The 18,333-nt window shown below is 39.9% G+C and overlaps 25 non-coding genes across 25 annotated transcripts; 17 read left to right on the forward strand and 8 right to left on the reverse strand.

Moving 5' to 3' along the window:
• Positions 1-434: 434 nt before the first annotated feature.
• TRNAL-CAA (transfer RNA leucine (anticodon CAA)) lies at positions 435-544 on the forward strand. The gene is made up of 2 exons: positions 435-472; positions 499-544. It is a non-coding gene; the product is annotated as a tRNA-Leu (tRNA).
• A 767-nt stretch (positions 545-1,311) lies between these two features.
• TRNAR-UCG (transfer RNA arginine (anticodon UCG)) lies at positions 1,312-1,384 on the reverse strand. The gene has a single exon. It is a non-coding gene; the product is annotated as a tRNA-Arg (tRNA).
• Positions 1,385-1,631: 247 nt separating this feature from the next.
• On the forward strand, positions 1,632-1,718 carry TRNAR-UCU (transfer RNA arginine (anticodon UCU)). Its single transcript is given in 2 exon segments — positions 1,632-1,668; positions 1,683-1,718. It is a non-coding gene; the product is annotated as a tRNA-Arg (tRNA).
• A 918-nt stretch (positions 1,719-2,636) lies between these two features.
• TRNAL-CAA (transfer RNA leucine (anticodon CAA)) lies at positions 2,637-2,746 on the forward strand. Its single transcript has 2 exons — positions 2,637-2,674; positions 2,701-2,746. It is a non-coding gene; the product is annotated as a tRNA-Leu (tRNA).
• A 767-nt stretch (positions 2,747-3,513) lies between these two features.
• On the reverse strand, positions 3,514-3,586 carry TRNAR-UCG (transfer RNA arginine (anticodon UCG)). Its single transcript has one exon. It is a non-coding gene; the product is annotated as a tRNA-Arg (tRNA).
• Positions 3,587-3,833: 247 nt separating this feature from the next.
• Positions 3,834-3,920, forward strand: TRNAR-UCU (transfer RNA arginine (anticodon UCU)). The gene is given in 2 exon segments: positions 3,834-3,870; positions 3,885-3,920. It is a non-coding gene; the product is annotated as a tRNA-Arg (tRNA).
• Positions 3,921-4,838: 918 nt separating this feature from the next.
• On the forward strand, positions 4,839-4,948 carry TRNAL-CAA (transfer RNA leucine (anticodon CAA)). The gene is made up of 2 exons: positions 4,839-4,876; positions 4,903-4,948. It is a non-coding gene; the product is annotated as a tRNA-Leu (tRNA).
• Positions 4,949-5,715: 767 nt separating this feature from the next.
• Positions 5,716-5,788, reverse strand: TRNAR-UCG (transfer RNA arginine (anticodon UCG)). The gene has a single exon. It is a non-coding gene; the product is annotated as a tRNA-Arg (tRNA).
• Positions 5,789-6,035: 247 nt separating this feature from the next.
• TRNAR-UCU (transfer RNA arginine (anticodon UCU)) lies at positions 6,036-6,122 on the forward strand. The gene is given in 2 exon segments: positions 6,036-6,072; positions 6,087-6,122. It is a non-coding gene; the product is annotated as a tRNA-Arg (tRNA).
• Positions 6,123-7,040: 918 nt separating this feature from the next.
• On the forward strand, positions 7,041-7,150 carry TRNAL-CAA (transfer RNA leucine (anticodon CAA)). Its single transcript has 2 exons — positions 7,041-7,078; positions 7,105-7,150. It is a non-coding gene; the product is annotated as a tRNA-Leu (tRNA).
• Positions 7,151-7,917: 767 nt separating this feature from the next.
• On the reverse strand, positions 7,918-7,990 carry TRNAR-UCG (transfer RNA arginine (anticodon UCG)). Its single transcript has one exon. It is a non-coding gene; the product is annotated as a tRNA-Arg (tRNA).
• Positions 7,991-8,237: 247 nt separating this feature from the next.
• Positions 8,238-8,324, forward strand: TRNAR-UCU (transfer RNA arginine (anticodon UCU)). Its single transcript is given in 2 exon segments — positions 8,238-8,274; positions 8,289-8,324. It is a non-coding gene; the product is annotated as a tRNA-Arg (tRNA).
• A 916-nt stretch (positions 8,325-9,240) lies between these two features.
• On the forward strand, positions 9,241-9,350 carry TRNAL-CAA (transfer RNA leucine (anticodon CAA)). Its single transcript has 2 exons — positions 9,241-9,278; positions 9,305-9,350. It is a non-coding gene; the product is annotated as a tRNA-Leu (tRNA).
• Positions 9,351-10,117: 767 nt separating this feature from the next.
• TRNAR-UCG (transfer RNA arginine (anticodon UCG)) lies at positions 10,118-10,190 on the reverse strand. Its single transcript has one exon. It is a non-coding gene; the product is annotated as a tRNA-Arg (tRNA).
• A 247-nt stretch (positions 10,191-10,437) lies between these two features.
• On the forward strand, positions 10,438-10,524 carry TRNAR-UCU (transfer RNA arginine (anticodon UCU)). Its single transcript is given in 2 exon segments — positions 10,438-10,474; positions 10,489-10,524. It is a non-coding gene; the product is annotated as a tRNA-Arg (tRNA).
• A 918-nt stretch (positions 10,525-11,442) lies between these two features.
• On the forward strand, positions 11,443-11,552 carry TRNAL-CAA (transfer RNA leucine (anticodon CAA)). The gene is made up of 2 exons: positions 11,443-11,480; positions 11,507-11,552. It is a non-coding gene; the product is annotated as a tRNA-Leu (tRNA).
• Positions 11,553-12,319: 767 nt separating this feature from the next.
• TRNAR-UCG (transfer RNA arginine (anticodon UCG)) lies at positions 12,320-12,392 on the reverse strand. The gene has a single exon. It is a non-coding gene; the product is annotated as a tRNA-Arg (tRNA).
• Positions 12,393-12,639: 247 nt separating this feature from the next.
• TRNAR-UCU (transfer RNA arginine (anticodon UCU)) lies at positions 12,640-12,726 on the forward strand. The gene is given in 2 exon segments: positions 12,640-12,676; positions 12,691-12,726. It is a non-coding gene; the product is annotated as a tRNA-Arg (tRNA).
• Positions 12,727-13,644: 918 nt separating this feature from the next.
• On the forward strand, positions 13,645-13,754 carry TRNAL-CAA (transfer RNA leucine (anticodon CAA)). The gene is made up of 2 exons: positions 13,645-13,682; positions 13,709-13,754. It is a non-coding gene; the product is annotated as a tRNA-Leu (tRNA).
• A 767-nt stretch (positions 13,755-14,521) lies between these two features.
• TRNAR-UCG (transfer RNA arginine (anticodon UCG)) lies at positions 14,522-14,594 on the reverse strand. The gene has a single exon. It is a non-coding gene; the product is annotated as a tRNA-Arg (tRNA).
• Positions 14,595-14,842: 248 nt separating this feature from the next.
• On the forward strand, positions 14,843-14,929 carry TRNAR-UCU (transfer RNA arginine (anticodon UCU)). The gene is given in 2 exon segments: positions 14,843-14,879; positions 14,894-14,929. It is a non-coding gene; the product is annotated as a tRNA-Arg (tRNA).
• A 918-nt stretch (positions 14,930-15,847) lies between these two features.
• TRNAL-CAA (transfer RNA leucine (anticodon CAA)) lies at positions 15,848-15,957 on the forward strand. The gene is made up of 2 exons: positions 15,848-15,885; positions 15,912-15,957. It is a non-coding gene; the product is annotated as a tRNA-Leu (tRNA).
• Positions 15,958-16,724: 767 nt separating this feature from the next.
• TRNAR-UCG (transfer RNA arginine (anticodon UCG)) lies at positions 16,725-16,797 on the reverse strand. Its single transcript has one exon. It is a non-coding gene; the product is annotated as a tRNA-Arg (tRNA).
• Positions 16,798-17,044: 247 nt separating this feature from the next.
• On the forward strand, positions 17,045-17,131 carry TRNAR-UCU (transfer RNA arginine (anticodon UCU)). The gene is given in 2 exon segments: positions 17,045-17,081; positions 17,096-17,131. It is a non-coding gene; the product is annotated as a tRNA-Arg (tRNA).
• A 918-nt stretch (positions 17,132-18,049) lies between these two features.
• TRNAL-CAA (transfer RNA leucine (anticodon CAA)) lies at positions 18,050-18,159 on the forward strand. The gene is made up of 2 exons: positions 18,050-18,087; positions 18,114-18,159. It is a non-coding gene; the product is annotated as a tRNA-Leu (tRNA).
• Positions 18,160-18,333: the final 174 nt, after the last annotated feature.

An 18,333-nucleotide genomic window follows, 5' to 3' on the forward strand; every position in this document is an offset into this window, starting at 1 on the left:
GGATGATCACATAGATTTCTTTGGGCAAAAAGATTAGGAAATGTACAACAGAAAATCAAGGGTGCCCTGTGACTCTTATGGAGCCACTTGGAGCCAAAGTCTTCATAACAATAGTTGGAGAAAGAATTAAAGTTTGCCTTTAAGTGTTTGAAACAGTACATCGCAATCAACTTTGATTTCATTAAAGGTGTTGGTAACACACAATATGTCGAAGAACCCTGCATGCCCAGAGGGCGATAAGTATGGTGGTCATATGGCACATCAAAAAACACATGTGAAATCTTAGCCTTCATATGCAGGATCTCAAGTCTGCTTACCCTGTGACTCTAATGAAGCCACTTTAAACCAATGCAATGGCAAAAGGTCCCCTACGAGCTAGTCCCTTGCCTTGAAACCATGTAAAAAAATATCTTCTTTCTTAGCAGCTGTAGCTTGTCAGGATGGCCGAGTGGTCTAAGGCGCCAGACTCAAGAATGCAATCTTCTCTCTGTGAGGGTCTCCTGGTCTCCATGCGGAGGCGTGGGTTCAAATCCCACTTCTGACAGTTATCTTCTTTTGTGCTTTGAGCTTCGTTTAATTCAACATTTTTTTGAGAAAGAATCCAAGATTGAATTTAAGCGTTGAAAGAGTACATTGCAGAAGACATTGATTTCATAACATAAGACAGCAATGTACAATCTCTAGACTCAAAAGAACAGTAACCTGGGGATCTAAACCACCAGCAACCTCAAGACAACTCAAATCCTCAATCTTCCCATCCAAAGTCAGACACCTTACCCATTAGGCCACGAGGTCTTGACAAAACACAAGAGTCTTATTCCGCACTTCGCAGAGAAGACATACCGAAAGAGGTGAAAATAACGACCCAGGTGTAGATACTTTCCAATAGCTGTCACATAGATTTCTTGGGGGAAAGAGATAAGAAAGTGTACAACAGGAAATCAAGGGTGCCTGTGACTCTTATGGAGCCGCTTTGAGCCAAAGTCTTCATAACAATAGTTGGAAAAAGAATTTACGTTTGTTCAAAGTTTTTGAAAGAGTAAATTGCAGACAACTTTGATTTAATCAAATCTCGCAACAACGCACTATCCGTAGAGGTACCTTGTAGGCCAAGATAGGGTTATGATCATATGGCAATCAACACTTGAAATCTTAGTTTTGACATGTCTGCCTTTCATACCAAGAGGGACTAAATATCTTGGGTGACACGTAACATGGAAAGAAACTGTTGAAATCTTAGTTTCCACTTGCCTGACATTCATTGATATGGAAGAACTCTAAAGAACAACAAAACCAAACCTCCGGCATCTCCGACCACGAAGGGACTCGAACCCTCAATCTTCTGATCCGAAGTCAGACGCCTTATCCATTAGGCCACGCGGTCTGCATGCAAAGTTTGCGAAAGAATGTGTGGATACGTTTCTCATAGAGAAACATAACTATATTTCCTTTACTTCACATGCCACAATATGCTTTTTATGACCACTGTCCTTCCTCTGACTGATGTTAATTAAGAACATGCAGACAAACGTAGGACACAGAAACGACTAATGCATTTGAAACATCTATGTACGAAGGATTATGCGTGAGTCAGATAGGTGGTTTCATGACGTCTGCGTCTTGCATATGTAGGCTCTGTGGCGCAATGGATAGCGCATTGGACTTCTAACACTTGTCAAGGCATTCAAAGGTTGTGGGTTCGAGTCCCACCAGAGTCGTAGTTTTTCCAGTGGTTGACTGCATTTGATGTTCTTGTTTAGTTATAAGTTGCTATATCCACACATGGAAAAATTGCAATATCCACTCTGAAAAATTTCTGAAATACAATTGACAGATCTTAATCTGACAGATTTTAATTGACTGATTAAATTGTAATTCCAAATATCCACAATTTGTCTGTGAGAAATTATGGTAATCTGAAACAATAGAACGATTTAACACAAGTGTGGAAAGCAGTTTAGCGCTCCGTTTGTAAGATTAAAATTTTGATGCGAAAATAATGCCAATATTCAAAGGTTGTGGGTTCGAGTCCCACTAGAATCGTGTTTTTTTTCCAGTGGTTGACTGCATTTGATGTGCTTGTTTAGTTTTAGGTTGCAATATCCACAAATTGTCTCTGAAAAATGTCTGTAATACAATTGACAGATTTTACTCTAGTGTGAAATGTGTTTCAGTAGTGGGCCCTGTGGCACATTATACAAAGGATGATCACATAGATTTCTTTGGGCAAAAAGATTAGGAAATGTACAACAGAAAATCAAGGGTGCCCTGTGACTCTTATGGAGCCACTTGGAGCCAAAGTCTTCATAACAATAGTTGGAGAAAGAATTAAAGTTTGCCTTTAAGTGTTTGAAACAGTACATCGCAATCAACTTTGATTTCATTAAAGGTGTTGGTAACACACAATATGTCGAAGAACCCTGCATGCCCAGAGGGCGATAAGTATGGTGGTCATATGGCACATCAAAAAACACATGTGAAATCTTAGCCTTCATATGCAGGATCTCAAGTCTGCTTACCCTGTGACTCTAATGAAGCCACTTTAAACCAATGCAATGGCAAAAGGTCCCCTACGAGCTAGTCCCTTGCCTTGAAACCATGTAAAAAAATATCTTCTTTCTTAGCAGCTGTAGCTTGTCAGGATGGCCGAGTGGTCTAAGGCGCCAGACTCAAGAATGCAATCTTCTCTCTGTGAGGGTCTCCTGGTCTCCATGCGGAGGCGTGGGTTCAAATCCCACTTCTGACAGTTATCTTCTTTTGTGCTTTGAGCTTCGTTTAATTCAACATTTTTTTGAGAAAGAATCCAAGATTGAATTTAAGCGTTGAAAGAGTACATTGCAGAAGACATTGATTTCATAACATAAGACAGCAATGTACAATCTCTAGACTCAAAAGAACAGTAACCTGGGGATCTAAACCACCAGCAACCTCAAGACAACTCAAATCCTCAATCTTCCCATCCAAAGTCAGACACCTCACCCATTAGGCCACGAGGTCTTGACAAAACACAAGAGTCTTATTCCGCACTTCGCAGAGAAGACATACCGAAAGAGGTGAAAATAACGACCCAGGTGTAGATACTTTCCAATAGCTGTCACATAGATTTCTTGGGGGAAAGAGATAAGAAAGTGTACAACAGGAAATCAAGGGTGCCTGTGACTCTTATGGAGCCGCTTTGAGCCAAAGTCTTCATAACAATAGTTGGAAAAAGAATTTACGTTTGTTCAAAGTTTTTGAAAGAGTAAATTGCAGACAACTTTGATTTAATCAAATCTCGCAACAACGCACTATCCGTAGAGGTACCTTGTAGGCCAAGATAGGGTTATGATCATATGGCAATCAACACTTGAAATCTTAGTTTTGACATGTCTGCCTTTCATACCAAGAGGGACTAAATATCTTGGGTGACACGTAACATGGAAAGAAACTGTTGAAATCTTAGTTTCCACTTGCCTGACATTCATTGATATGGAAGAACTCTAAAGAACAACAAAACCAAACCTCCGGCATCTCCGACCACGAAGGGACTCGAACCCTCAATCTTCTGATCCGAAGTCAGACGCCTTATCCATTAGGCCACGCGGTCTGCATGCAAAGTTTGCGAAAGAATGTGTGGATACGTTTCTCATAGAGAAACATAACTATATTTCCTTTACTTCACATGCCACAATATGCTTTTTATGACCACTGTCCTTCCTCTGACTGATGTTAATTAAGAACATGCAGACAAACGTAGGACACAGAAACGACTAATGCATTTGAAACATCTATGTACGAAGGATTATGCGTGAGTCAGATAGGTGGTTTCATGACGTCTGCGTCTTGCATATGTAGGCTCTGTGGCGCAATGGATAGCGCATTGGACTTCTAGCACTTGTCAAGGCATTCAAAGGTTGTGGGTTCGAGTCCCACCAGAGTCGTGGTTTTTCCAGTGGTTGACTGCATTTGATGTTCTTGTTTAGTTATAAGTTGCAATATCCACACATGGAAAAATTGCAATATCCACTCTGAAAAATTTCTGAAATACAATTGACAGATCTTAATCTGACAGATTTTAATTGACTGATTAAATTGTAATTCCAAATATCCACAATTTGTCTGTGAGAAATTATGGTAATCTGAAACAATAGAACGATTTAACACAAGTGTGGAAAGCAGTTTAGCGCTCCGTTTGTAAGATTAAAAATTTGATGCGAAAATAATGCCAATATTCAAAGGTTGTGGGTTCGAGTCCCACTAGAATCGTGTTTTTTTTCCAGTGGTTGACTGCATTTGATGTGCTTGTTTAGTTTTAGGTTGCAATATCCACAAATTGTCTCTGAAAAATGTCTGTAATACAATTGACAGATTTTACTCTAGTGTGAAATGTGTTTCAGTAGTGGGCCCTGTGGCACATTATACAAAGGATGATCACATAGATTTCTTTGGGCAAAAAGATTAGGAAATGTACAACAGAAAATCAAGGGTGCCCTGTGACTCTTATGGAGCCACTTGGAGCCAAAGTCTTCATAACAATAGTTGGAGAAAGAATTAAAGTTTGCCTTTAAGTGTTTGAAACAGTACATCGCAATCAACTTTGATTTCATTAAAGGTGTTGGTAACACACAATATGTCGAAGAACCCTGCATGCCCAGAGGGCGATAAGTATGGTGGTCATATGGAACATCAAAAAACACATGTGAAATCTTAGCCTTCATATGCAGGATCTCAAGTCTGCTTACCCTGTGACTCTAATGAAGCCACTTTAAACCAATGCAATGGCAAAAGGTCCCCTACGAGCTAGTCCCTTGCCTTGAAACCATGTAAAAAAATATCTTCTTTCTTAGCTGCTGTAGCTTGTCAGGATGGCCGAGTGGTCTAAGGCGCCAGACTCAAGAATGCAATCTTCTCTCTGTGAGGGTATTCTGGTCTCCATGCGGAGGCGTGGGTTCAAATCCCACTTCTGACAGTCATCTTCTTTTGTGCTTTGAGCTTCGTTTAATTCAACATTTTTTTGAGAAAGAATCCAAGATTGAATTTAAGCGTTGAAAGAGTACATTGCAGAAGACATTGATTTCATAACATAAGACAGCAATGTACAATCTCTAGACTCAAAAGAACAGTAACCTGGGGATCTAAACCACCAGCAACCTCAAGACAACTCAAATCCTCAATCTTCCCATCCAAAGTCAGACACCTTACCCATTAGGCCACGAGGTCTTGACAAAACACAAGAGTCTTATTCCGCACTTCGCAGAGAAGACATACCGAAAGAGGTGAAAATAACGACCCAGGTGTAGATACTTTCCAATAGCTGTCACATAGATTTCTTGGGGGAAAGAGATAAGAAAGTGTACAACAGGAAATCAAGGGTGCCTGTGACTCTTATGGAGCCGCTTTGAGCCAAAGTCTTCATAACAATAGTTGGAAAAAGAATTTACGTTTGTTCAAAGTTTTTGAAAGAGTAAATTGCAGACAACTTTGATTTAATCAAATCTCGCAACAACGCACTATCCGTAGAGGTACCTTGTAGGCCAAGATAGTGTTATGATCATATGGCAATCAACACTTGAAATCTTAGTTTTGACATGTCTGCCTTTCATACCAAGAGGGACTAAAGATCTTGGGTGACACGTAACATGGAAAGAAACTGTTGAAATCTTAGTTTCCACTTGCCTGACATTCATTGATATGGAAGAACTCTAAAGAACAACAAAACCAAACCTCCGGCATCTCCGACCACGAAGGGACTCGAACCCTCAATCTTCTGATCCGAAGTCAGACGCCTTATCCATTAGGCCACGCGGTCTGCATGCAAAGTTTGCGAAAGAATGTGTGGATACGTTTCTCATAGAGAAACATAACTATATTTCCTTTACTTCACATGCCACAATATGCTTTTTATGACCACTGTCCTTCCTCTGACTGATGTTAATTAAGAACATGCAGACAAACGTAGGACACAGAAACGACTAATGCATTTGAAACATCTATGTACGAAGGATTATGCGTGAGTCAGATAGGTGGTTTCATGACGTCTCGGTCTTGCATATGTAGGCTCTGTGGCGCAATGCATAGCGCATTGGACTTCTAGCACTTGTCAAGGCATTCAAAGGTTGTGGGTTCGAGTCCCACCAGAGTCGTGGTTTTTCCAGTGGTTGACTGCATTTGATGTTCTTGTTTAGTTATAAGTTGCAATATCCACACATGGAAAAATTGCAATATCCACTCTGAAAAATTTCTGAAATACAATTGACAGATCTTAATCTGACAGATTTTAATTGACTGATTAAATTGTAATTCCAAATATCCACAATTTGTCTGTGAGAAATTATGGTAATCTGAAACAATAGAACGATTTAACACAAGTGTGGAAAGCAGTTTAGCGCTCCGTTTGTAAGATTAAAATTTTGATGCGAAAATAATGCCAATATTCAAAGGTTGTGGGTTCGAGTCCCACTAGAATCGTGTTTTTTTTCCAGTGGTTGACTGCATTTGATGTGCTTGTTTAGTTTTAGGTTGCAATATCCACAAATTGTCTCTGAAAAATGTCTGTAATACAATTGACAGATTTTACTCTAGTGTGAAATGTGTTTCAGTAGTGGGCCCTGTGGCACATTATACAAAGGATGATCACATAGATTTCTTTGGGCAAAAAGATTAGGAAATGTACAACAGAAAATCAAGGGTGCCCTGTGACTCTTATGGAGCCACTTGGAGCCAAAGTCTTCATAACAATAGTTGGAGAAAGAATTAAAGTTTGCCTTTAAGTGTTTGAAACAGTACATCGCAATCAACTTTGATTTCATTAAAGGTGTTGGTAACACACAATATGTCGAAGAACCCTGCATGCCCAGAGGGCGATAAGTATGGTGGTCATATGGCACATCAAAAAACACATGTGAAATCTTAGCCTTCATATGCAGGATCTCAAGTCTGCTTACCCTGTGACTCTAATGAAGCCACTTTAAACCAATGCAATGGCAAAAGGTCCCCTACGAGCTAGTCCCTTGCCTTGAAACCATGTAAAAAAATATCTTCTTTCTTAACAGCTGTAGCTTGTCAGGATGGCCGAGTGGTCTAAGGCGCCAGACTCAAGAATGCAATCTTCTCTCTGTGAGGGTATTCTGGTCTCCATGCGGAGGCGTGGGTTCAAATCCCACTTCTGACAGTCATCTTCTTTTGTGCTTTGAGCTTCGTTTAATTCAACATTTTTTTGAGAAAGAATCCAAGATTGAATTTAAGCGTTGAAAGAGTACATTGCAGAAGACATTGATTTCATAACATAAGACAGCAATGTACAATCTCTAGACTCAAAAGAACAGTAACCTGGGGATCTAAACCACCAGCAACCTCAAGACAACTCAAATCCTCAAACTTCCCATCCAAAGTCAGACACCTTACCCATTAGGCCACGAGGTCTTGACAAAACACAAGAGTCTTATTCCGCACTTCGCAGAGAAGACATACCGAAAGAGGTGAAAATAACGACTCAGGTGTAGATACTTTCCAATAGCTGTCACATAGATTTCTTGGGGGAAAGAGATAAGAAAGTGTACAACAGGAAATCAAGGGTGCCTGTGACTCTTATGGAGCCGCTTTGAGCCAAAGTCTTCATAACAATAGTTGGAAAAAGAATTTACGTTTGTTCAAAGTTTTTGAAAGAGTAAATTGCAGACAACTTTGATTTAATCAAATCTCGCAACAACGCACTATCCGTAGAGGTACCTTGTAGGCCAAGATAGGGTTATGATCATATGGCAATCAACACTTGAAATCTTAGTTTTGACATGTCTGCCTTTCACACCAAGAGGGACTAAAGATCTTGGGTGACACGTAACATGGAAAGAAACTGTTGAAATCTTAGTTTCCACTTGCCTGACATTCATTGATATGGAAGAACTCTAAAGAACAACAAAACCAAACCTCCGGCATCTCCGACCACGAAGGGACTCGAACCCTCAATCTTCTGATCCGAAGTCAGACGCCTTATCCATTAGGCCACGCGGTCTGCATGCAAAGTTTGCGAAAGAATGTGTGGATACGTTTCTCATAGAGAAACATAACTATATTTCCTTTACTTCACATGCCACAATATGCTTTTTATGACCACTGTCCTTCCTCTGACTGATGTTAATTAAGAACATGCAGACAAACGTAGGACACAGAAACGACTAATGCATTTGAAACATCTATGTACGAAGGATTATGCGTGAGTCAGATAGGTGGTTTCATGACGTCTGCGTCTTGCATATGTAGGCTCTGTGGCGCAATGGATAGCGCATTGGACTTCTAGCACTTGTCAAGGCATTCAAAGGTTGTGGGTTCGAGTCCCACCAGAGTCGTGGTTTTTCCAGTGGTTGACTGCATTTGATGTTCTTGTTTAGTTATAAGTTGCAATATCCACACATGGAAAAATTGCAATATCCACTCTGAAAAATTTCTGAAATACAATTGACAGATCTTAATCTGACAGATTTTAATTGACTGATTAAATTGTAATTCCAAATATCCACAATTTGTCTGAGAAATTATGGTAATCTGAAACAATAGAACGATTTAACACAAGTGTGGAAAGCAGTTTAGCGCTCCGTTTGTAAGATTAAAATTTTGATGCGAAAATAATGCCAATATTCAAAGGTTGTGGGTTCGAGTCCCACTAGAATCGTGTTTTTTTTCCAGTGGTTGACTGCATTTGATGTGCTTGTTTAGTTTTAGGTTGCAATATCCACAAATTGTCTCTGAAAAATGTCTGTAATACAATTGACAGATTTTACTCTAGTGTGAAATGTGTTTCAGTAGTGGGCCCTGTGGCACATTATACAAAGGATGATCACATAGATTTCTTTGGGCAAAAAGATTAGGAAATGTACAACAGAAAATCAAGGGTGCCCTGTGACTCTTATGGAGCCACTTGGAGCCAAAGTCTTCATAACAATAGTTGGAGAAAGAATTAAAGTTTGCCTTTAAGTGTTTGAAACAGTACATCGCAATCAACTTTGATTTCATTAAAGGTGTTGGTAACACACAATATGTCGAAGAACCCTGCATGCCCAGAGGGCGATAAGTATGGTGGTCATATGGCACATCAAAAAACACATGTGAAATCTTAGCCTTCATATGCAGGATCTCAAGTCTGCTTACCCTGTGACTCTAATGAAGCCACTTTAAACCAATGCAATGGCAAAAGGTCCCCTACGAGCTAGTCCCTTGCCTTGAAACCATGTAAAAAAATATCTTCTTTCTTAGCAGCTGTAGCTTGTCAGGATGGCCGAGTGGTCTAAGGCGCCAGACTCAAGAATGCAATCTTCTCTCTGTGAGGGTCTTCTGGTCTCCATGCGGAGGCGTGGGTTCAAATCCCGCTTCTGACAGTCATCTTCTTTTGTGCTTTGAGCTTCGTTTAATTCAACATTTTTTTGAGAAAGAATCCAAGATTGAATTTAAGCGTTGAAAGAGTACATTGCAGAAGACATTGATTTCATAACATAAGACAGCAATGTACAATCTCTAGACTCAAAAGAACAGTAACCTGGGGATCTAAACCACCAGCAACCTCAAGACAACTCAAATCCTCAAACTTCCCATCCAAAGCCAGACACCTTACCCATTAGGCCACGAGGTCTTGACAAAACACAAGAGTCTTATTCCGCACTTCGCAGAGAAGACATACCGAAAGAGGTGAAAATAACGACCCAGGTGTAGATACTTTCCAATAGCTGTCACATAGATTTCTTGGGGGAAAGAGATAAGAAAGTGTACAACAGGAAATCAAGGGTGCCTGTGACTCTTATGGAGCCGCTTTGAGCCAAAGTCTTCATAACAATAGTTGGAAAAAGAATTTACGTTTGTTCAAAGTTTTTGAAAGAGTAAATTGCAGACAACTTTGATTTAATCAAATCTCGCAACAACGCACTATCCGTAGAGGTACCTTGTAGGCCAAGATAGGGTTATGATCATATGGCAATCAACACTTGAAATCTTAGTTTTGACATGTCTGCCTTTCATACCAAGAGGGACTAAATATCTTGGGTGACACGTAACATGGAAAGAAACTGTTGAAATCTTAGTTTCCACTTGCCTGACATTCATTGATATGGAAGAACTCTAAAGAACAACAAAACCAAACCTCCGGCATCTCCGACCACGAAGGGACTCGAACCCTCAATCTTCTGATCCGAAGTCAGACGCCTTATCCATTAGGCCACGCGGTCTGCATGCAAAGTTTGCGAAAGAATGTGTGGATACGTTTCTCATAGAGAAACATAACTATATTTCCTTTACTTCACATGCCACAATATGCTTTTTATGACCACTGTCCTTCCTCTGACTGATGTTAATTAAGAACATGCAGACAAACGTAGGACACAGAAACGACTAATGCATTTGAAACATCTATGTACGAAGGATTATGCGTGAGTCAGATAGGTGGTTTCATGACGTCTGCGTCTTGCATATGTAGGCTCTGTGGCGCAATGGATAGCGCATTGGACTTCTAACACTTGTCAAGGCATTCAAAGGTTGTGGGTTCGAGTCCCACCAGAGTCGTAGTTTTTCCAGTGGTTGACTGCATTTGATGTTCTTGTTTAGTTATAAGTTGCTATATCCACACATGGAAAAATTGCAATATCCACTCTGAAAAATTTCTGAAATACAATTGACAGATCTTAATCTGACAGATTTTAATTGACTGATTAAATTGTAATTCCAAATATCCACAATTTGTCTGTGAGAAATTATGGTAATCTGAAACAATAGAACGATTTAACACAAGTGTGGAAAGCAGTTTAGCGCTCCGTTTGTAAGATTAAAATTTTGATGCGAAAATAATGCCAATATTCAAAGGTTGTGGGTTCGAGTCCCACTAGAATCGTGTTTTTTTTCCAGTGGTTGACTGCATTTGATGTGCTTGTTTAGTTTTAGGTTGCAATATCCACAAATTGTCTCTGAAAAATGTCTGTAATACAATTGACAGATTTTACTCTAGTGTGAAATGTGTTTCAGTAGTGGGCCCTGTGGCACATTATACAAAGGATGATCACATAGATTTCTTTGGGCAAAAAGATTAGGAAATGTACAACAGAAAATCAAGGGTGCCCTGTGACTCTTATGGAGCCACTTGGAGCCAAAGTCTTCATAACAATAGTTGGAGAAAGAATTAAAGTTTGCCTTTAAGTGTTTGAAACAGTACATCGCAATCAACTTTGATTTCATTAAAGGTGTTGGTAACACACAATATGTCGAAGAACCCTGCATGCCCAGAGGGCGATAAGTATGGTGGTCATATGGCACATCAAAAAACACATGTGAAATCTTAGCCTTCATATGCAGGATCTCAAGTCTGCTTACCCTGTGACTCTAATGAAGCCACTTTAAACCAATGCAATGGCAAAAGGTCCCCTACGAGCTAGTCCCTTGCCTTGAAACCATGTAAAAAAATATCTTCTTTCTTAGCAGCTGTAGCTTGTCAGGATGGCCGAGTGGTCTAAGGCGCCAGACTCAAGAATGCAATCTTCTCTCTGTGAGGGTCTCCTGGTCTCCATGCGGAGGCGTGGGTTCAAATCCCACTTCTGACAGTTATCTTCTTTTGTGCTTTGAGCTTCGTTTAATTCAACATTTTTTTGAGAAAGAATCCAAGATTGAATTTAAGCGTTGAAAGAGTACATTGCAGAAGACATTGATTTCATAACATAAGACAGCAATGTACAATCTCTAGACTCAAAAGAACAGTAACCTGGGGATCTAAACCACCAGCAACCTCAAGACAACTCAAATCCTCAATCTTCCCATCCAAAGTCAGACACCTCACCCATTAGGCCACGAGGTCTTGACAAAACACAAGAGTCTTATTCCGCACTTCGCAGAGAAGACATACCGAAAGAGGTGAAAATAACGACCCAGGTGTAGATACTTTCCAATAGCTGTCACATAGATTTCTTGGGGGAAAGAGATAAGAAAGTGTACAACAGGAAATCAAGGGTGCCTGTGACTCTTATGGAGCCGCTTTGAGCCAAAGTCTTCATAACAATAGTTGGAAAAAGAATTTACGTTTGTTCAAAGTTTTTGAAAGAGTAAATTGCAGACAACTTTGATTTAATCAAATCTCGCAACAACACACTATCCGTAGAGGTACCTTGTAGGCCAAGATAGGGTTATGATCATATGGCAATCAACACTTGAAATCTTAGTTTTGACATGTCTGCCTTTCATACCAAGAGGGACTAAATATCTTGGGTGACACGTAACATGGAAAGAAACTGTTGAAATCTTAGTTTCCACTTGCCTGACATTCATTGATATGGAAGAACTCTAAAGAACAACAAAACCAAACCTCCGGCATCTCCGACCACGAAGGGACTCGAACCCTCAATCTTCTGATCCGAAGTCAGACGCCTTATCCATTAGGCCACGCGGTCTGCATGCAAAGTTTGCGAAAGAATGTGTGGATACGTTTCTCATAGAGAAACATAACTATATTTCCTTTACTTCACATGCCACAATATGCTTTTTATGACCACTGTCCTTCCTCTGACTGATGTTAATTAAGAACATGCAGACAAACGTAGGACACAGAAACGACTAATGCATTTGAAACATCTATGTACGAAGGATTATGCGTGAGTCAGATAGGTGGTTTCATGACGTCTGCGTCTTGCATATGTAGGCTCTGTGGCGCAATGGATAGCGCATTGGACTTCTAGCACTTGTCAAGGCATTCAAAGGTTGTGGGTTCGAGTCCCACCAGAGTTGTAGTTTTTCCAGTGGTTGACTGCATTTGATGTTCTTGTTTAGTTATAAGTTGCAATATCCACACATGGAAAAATTGCAATATCCACTCTGAAAAATTTCTGAAATACAATTGACAGATCTTAATCTGACAGATTTTAATTGACTGATTAAATTGTAATTCCAAATATCCACAATTTGTCTGTGAGAAATTATGGTAATCTGAAACAATAGAACGATTTAACACAAGTGTGGAAAGCAGTTTAGCGCTCCGTTTGTAAGATTAAAATTTTGATGCGAAAATAATGCCAATATTCAAAGGTTGTGGGTTCGAGTCCCACTAGAATCGTGTTTTTTTTCCAGTGGTTGACTGCATTTGATGTGCTTGTTTAGTTTTAGGTTGCAATATCCACAAATTGTCTCTGAAAAATGTCTGTAATACAATTGACAGATTTTACTCTAGTGTGAAATGTGTTTCAGTAGTGGGCCCTGTGGCACATTATACAAAGGATGATCACATAGATTTCTTTGGGCAAAAAGATTAGGAAATGTACAACAGAAAATCAAGGGTGCCCTGTGACTCTTATGGAGCCACTTGGAGCCAAAGTCTTCATAACAATAGTTGGAGAAAGAATTAAAGTTTGCCTTTAAGTGTTTGAAACAGTACATCGCAATCAACTTTGATTTCATTAAAGGTGTTGGTAACACACAATATGTCGAAGAACCCTGCATGCCCAGAGGGCGATAAGTATGGTGGTCATATGGCACATCAAAAAACACATGTGAAATCTTAGCCTTCATATGCAGGATCTCAAGTCTGCTTACCCTGTGACTCTAATGAAGCCACTTTAAACCAATGCAATGGCAAAAGGTCCCCTACGAGCTAGTCCCTTGCCTTGAAACCATGTAAAAAAATATCTTCTTTCTTAGCAGCTGTAGCTTGTCAGGATGGCCGAGTGGTCTAAGGCACCAGACTCAAGAATGCAATCTTCTCTCTGTGAGGGTCTTCTGGTCTCCATGCGGAGGCGTGGGTTCAAATCCCACTTCTGACAGTCATCTTCTTTTGTGCTTTGAGCTTCGTTTAATTCAACATTTTTTTGAGAAAGAATCCAAGATTGAATTTAAGCGTTGAAAGAGTACATTGCAGAAGACATTGATTTCATAACATAAGACAGCAATGTACAATCTCTAGACTCAAAAGAACAGTAACCTGGGGATCTAAACCACCAGCAACCTCAAGACAACTCAAATCCTCAAACTTCCCATCCAAAGTCAGACACCTTACCCATTAGGCCACGAGGTCTTGACAAAACACAAGAGTCTTATTCCGCACTTCGCAGAGAAGACATACCGAAAGAGGTGAAAATAACGACCCAGATGTAGATACTTTCCAATAGCTGTCACATAGATTTCTTGGGGGAAAGAGATAAGAAAGTGTACAACAGGAAATCAAGGGTGCCTGTGACTCTTATGGAGCCGCTTTGAGCCAAAGTCTTCATAACAATAGTTGGAAAAAGAATTTACGTTTGTTCAAAGTTTTTGAAAGAGTAAATTGCAGACAACTTTGATTTAATCAAATCTCGCAACAACGCACTATCCGTAGAGGTACCTTGTAGGCCAAGATAGGGTTATGATCATATGGCAATCAACACTTGAAATCTTAGTTTTGACATGTCTGCCTTTCATACCAAGAGGGACTAAATATCTTGGGTGACACGTAACATGGAAAGAAACTGTTGAAATCTTAGTTTCCACTTGCCTGACATTCATTGATATGGAAGAACTCTAAAGAACAACAAAACCAAACCTCCGGCATCTCCGACCACGAAGGGACTCGAACCCTCAATCTTCTGATCCGAAGTCAGACGCCTTATCCATTAGGCCACGCGGTCTGCATGCAAAGTTTGCGAAAGAATGTGTGGATACGTTTCTCATAGAGAAACATAACTATATTTCCTTTACTTCACATGCCACAATATGCTTTTTATGACCACTGTCCTTCCTCTGACTGATGTTAATTAAGAACATGCAGACAAACGTAGGACACAGAAACGACTAATGCATTTAGAAACATCTATGTACGAAGGATTATGCGTGAGTCAGATAGGTGGTTTCATGACGTCTGCATCTTGCATATGTAGGCTCTGTGGCGCAATGGATAGCGCATTGGACTTCTAACACTTGTCAAGGCATTCAAAGGTTGTGGGTTCGAGTCCCACCAGAGTCGTAGTTTTTCCAGTGGTTGACTGCATTTGATGTTCTTGTTTAGTTATAAGTTGCTATATCCACACATGGAAAAATTGCAATATCCACTCTGAAAAATTTCTGAAATACAATTGACAGATCTTAATCTGACAGATTTTAATTGACTGATTAAATTGTAATTCCAAATATCCACAATTTGTCTGTGAGAAATTATGGTAATCTGAAACAATAGAACGATTTAACACAAGTGTGGAAAGCAGTTTAGCGCTCCGTTTGTAAGATTAAAATTTTGATGCGAAAATAATGCCAATATTCAAAGGTTGTGGGTTCGAGTCCCACTAGAATCGTGTTTTTTTTCCAGTGGTTGACTGCATTTGATGTGCTTGTTTAGTTTTAGGTTGCAATATCCACAAATTGTCTCTGAAAAATGTCTGTAATACAATTGACAGATTTTACTCTAGTGTGAAATGTGTTTCAGTAGTGGGCCCTGTGGCACATTATACAAAGGATGATCACATAGATTTCTTTGGGCAAAACGATTAGGAAATGTACAACAGAAAATCAAGGGTGCCCTGTGACTCTTATGGAGCCACTTGGAGCCAAAGTCTTCATAACAATAGTTGGAGAAAGAATTAAAGTTTGCCTTTAAGTGTTTGAAACAGTACATCGCAATCAACTTTGATTTCATTAAAGGTGTTGGTAACACACAATATGTCGAAGAACCCTGCATGCCCAGAGGGCGATAAGTATGGTGGTCATATGGCACATCAAAAAACACATGTGAAATCTTAGCCTTCATATGCAGGATCTCAAGTCTGCTTACCCTGTGACTCTAATGAAGCCACTTTAAACCAATGCAATGGCAAAAGGTCCCATACGAGCTAGTCCCTTGCCTTGAAACCATGTAAAAAAATATCTTCTTTCTTAGCTGCTGTAGCTTGTCAGGATGGCCAAGTGGTCTAAGGCGCCAGACTCAAGAATGCAATCTTCTCTCTGTGAGGGTATTCTGGTCTCCATGCGGAGGCGTGGGTTCAAATCCCACTTCTGACAGTCATCTTCTTTTGTGCTTTGAGCTTCGTTTAATTCAACATTTTTTTGAGAAAGAATCCAAGATTGAATTTAAGCGTTGAAAGAGTACATTGCAGAAGACATTGATTTCATAACATAAGACAGCAATGTACAATCTCTAGACTCAAAAGAACAGTAACCTGGGGATCTAAACCACCAGCAAACTCAAGACAACTCAAATCCTCAATCTTCCCATCCAAAGTCAGACACCTTACCCATTAGGCCACGAGGTCTTGACAAAACACAAGAGTCTTATTCCGCACTTCGCAGAGAAGACATACCGAAAGAGGTGAAAATAACGACTCAGGTGTAGATACTTTCCAATAGCTGTCACATAGATTTCTTGGGGGAAAGAGATAAGAAAGTGTACAACAGGAAATCAAGGGTGCCTGTGACTCTTATGGAGCCGCTTTGAGCCAAAGTCTTCATAACAATAGTTGGAAAAAGAATTTACGTTTGTTCAAAGTTTTTGAAAGAGTAAATTGCAGACAACTTTGATTTAATCAAATCTCGCAACAACGCACTATCCGTAGAGGTACCTTGTAGGCCAAGATAGGGTTATGATCATATGGCAATCAACACTTGAAATCTTAGTTTTGACATGTCTGCCTTTCATACCAAGAGGGACTAAAGATCTTGGGTGACACGTAACATGGAAAGAAACTGTTGAAATCTTAGTTTCCACTTGCCTGACATTCATTGATATGGAAGAACTCTAAAGAACAACAAAACCAAACCTCCGGCATCTCCGACCACGAAGGGACTCGAACCCTCAATCTTCTGATCCGAAGTCAGACGCCTTATCCATTAGGCCACGCGGTCTGCATGCAAAGTTTGCGAAAGAATGTGTGGATACGTTTCTCATAGAGAAACATAACTATATTTCCTTTACTTCACATGCCACAATATGCTTTTTATGACCACTGTCCTTCCTCTGACTGATGTTAATTAAGAACATGCAGACAAACGTAGGACACAGAAACGACTAATGCATTTGAAACATCTATGTACGAAGGATTATGCGTGAGTCAGATAGGTGGTTTCATGACGTCTGCGTCTTGCATATGTAGGCTCTGTGGCGCAATGGATAGCGCATTGGACTTCTAGCACTTGTCAAGGCATTCAAAGGTTGTGGGTTCGAGTCCCACCAGAGTCGTGGTTTTTCCAGTGGTTGACTGAATTTGATGTTCTTGTTTAGTTATAAGTTGCAATATCCACACATGGAAAAATTGCAATATCCACTCTGAAAAATTTCTGAAATACAATTGACAGATCTTAATCTGACAGATTTTAATTGACTGATTAAGTTGTAATTCCAAATATCCACAATTTGTCTGTGAGAAATTATGGTAATCTGAAACAATAGAACGATTTAACACAAGTGTGGAAAGCAGTTTAGCGCTCCGTTTGTAAGATTAAAATTTTGATGCGAAAATAATGCCAATATTCAAAGGTTGTGGGTTCGAGTCCCACTAGAATCGTGTTTTTTTTCCAGTGGTTGACTGCATTTGATGTGCTTGTTTAGTTTTAGGTTGCAATATCCACAAATTGTCTCTGAAAAATGTCTGTAATACAATTGACAGATTTTACTCTAGTGTGAAATGTGTTTCAGTAGTGGGCCCTGTGGCACATTATACAAAGGATGATCACATAGATTTCTTTGGGCAAAAAGATTAGGAAATGTACAACAGAAAATCAAGGGTGCCCTGTGACTCTTATGGAGCCACTTGGAGCCAAAGTCTTCATAACAATAGTTGGAGAAAGAATTAAAGTTTGCCTTTAAGTGTTTGAAACAGTACATCGCAATCAACTTTGATTTCATTAAAGGTGTTGGTAACACACAATATGTCGAAGAACCCTGCATGCCCAGAGGGCGATAAGTATGGTGGTCATATGGCACATCAAAAAACACATGTGAAATCTTAGCCTTCATATGCAGGATCTCAAGTCTGCTTACCCTGTGACTCTAATGAAGCCACTTTAAACCAATGCAATGGCAAAAGGTCCCCTACGAGCTAGTCCCTTGCCTTGAAACCATGTAAAAAAATATCTTCTTTCTTAACTGCTGTAGCTTGTCAGGATGGCCGAGTGGTCTAAGGCGCCAGACTCAAGAATGCAATCTTCTCTCTGCGAGGGTCTTCTGGTCTCCATGTGGAGGCGTGGGTTCAAATCCCACTTCTGACAGTCATCTTCTTTTGTGCTTTGAGCTTCGTTTAATTCAACATTTTTTTGAGAAAGAATCCAAGATTGAATTTAAGCGTTGAAAGAGTACATTGCAGAAGACATTGATTTCATAACATAAGACAGCAATGTACAATCTCTAGACTCAAAAGAACAGTAACCTGGGGATCTAAACCA

The sequence above is a fragment of the Spea bombifrons genome, chromosome 5 (assembly GCF_027358695.1).
Source record: "Spea bombifrons isolate aSpeBom1 chromosome 5, aSpeBom1.2.pri, whole genome shotgun sequence".
Taxonomy (NCBI): domain Eukaryota; kingdom Metazoa; phylum Chordata; class Amphibia; order Anura; family Pelobatidae; genus Spea; species Spea bombifrons.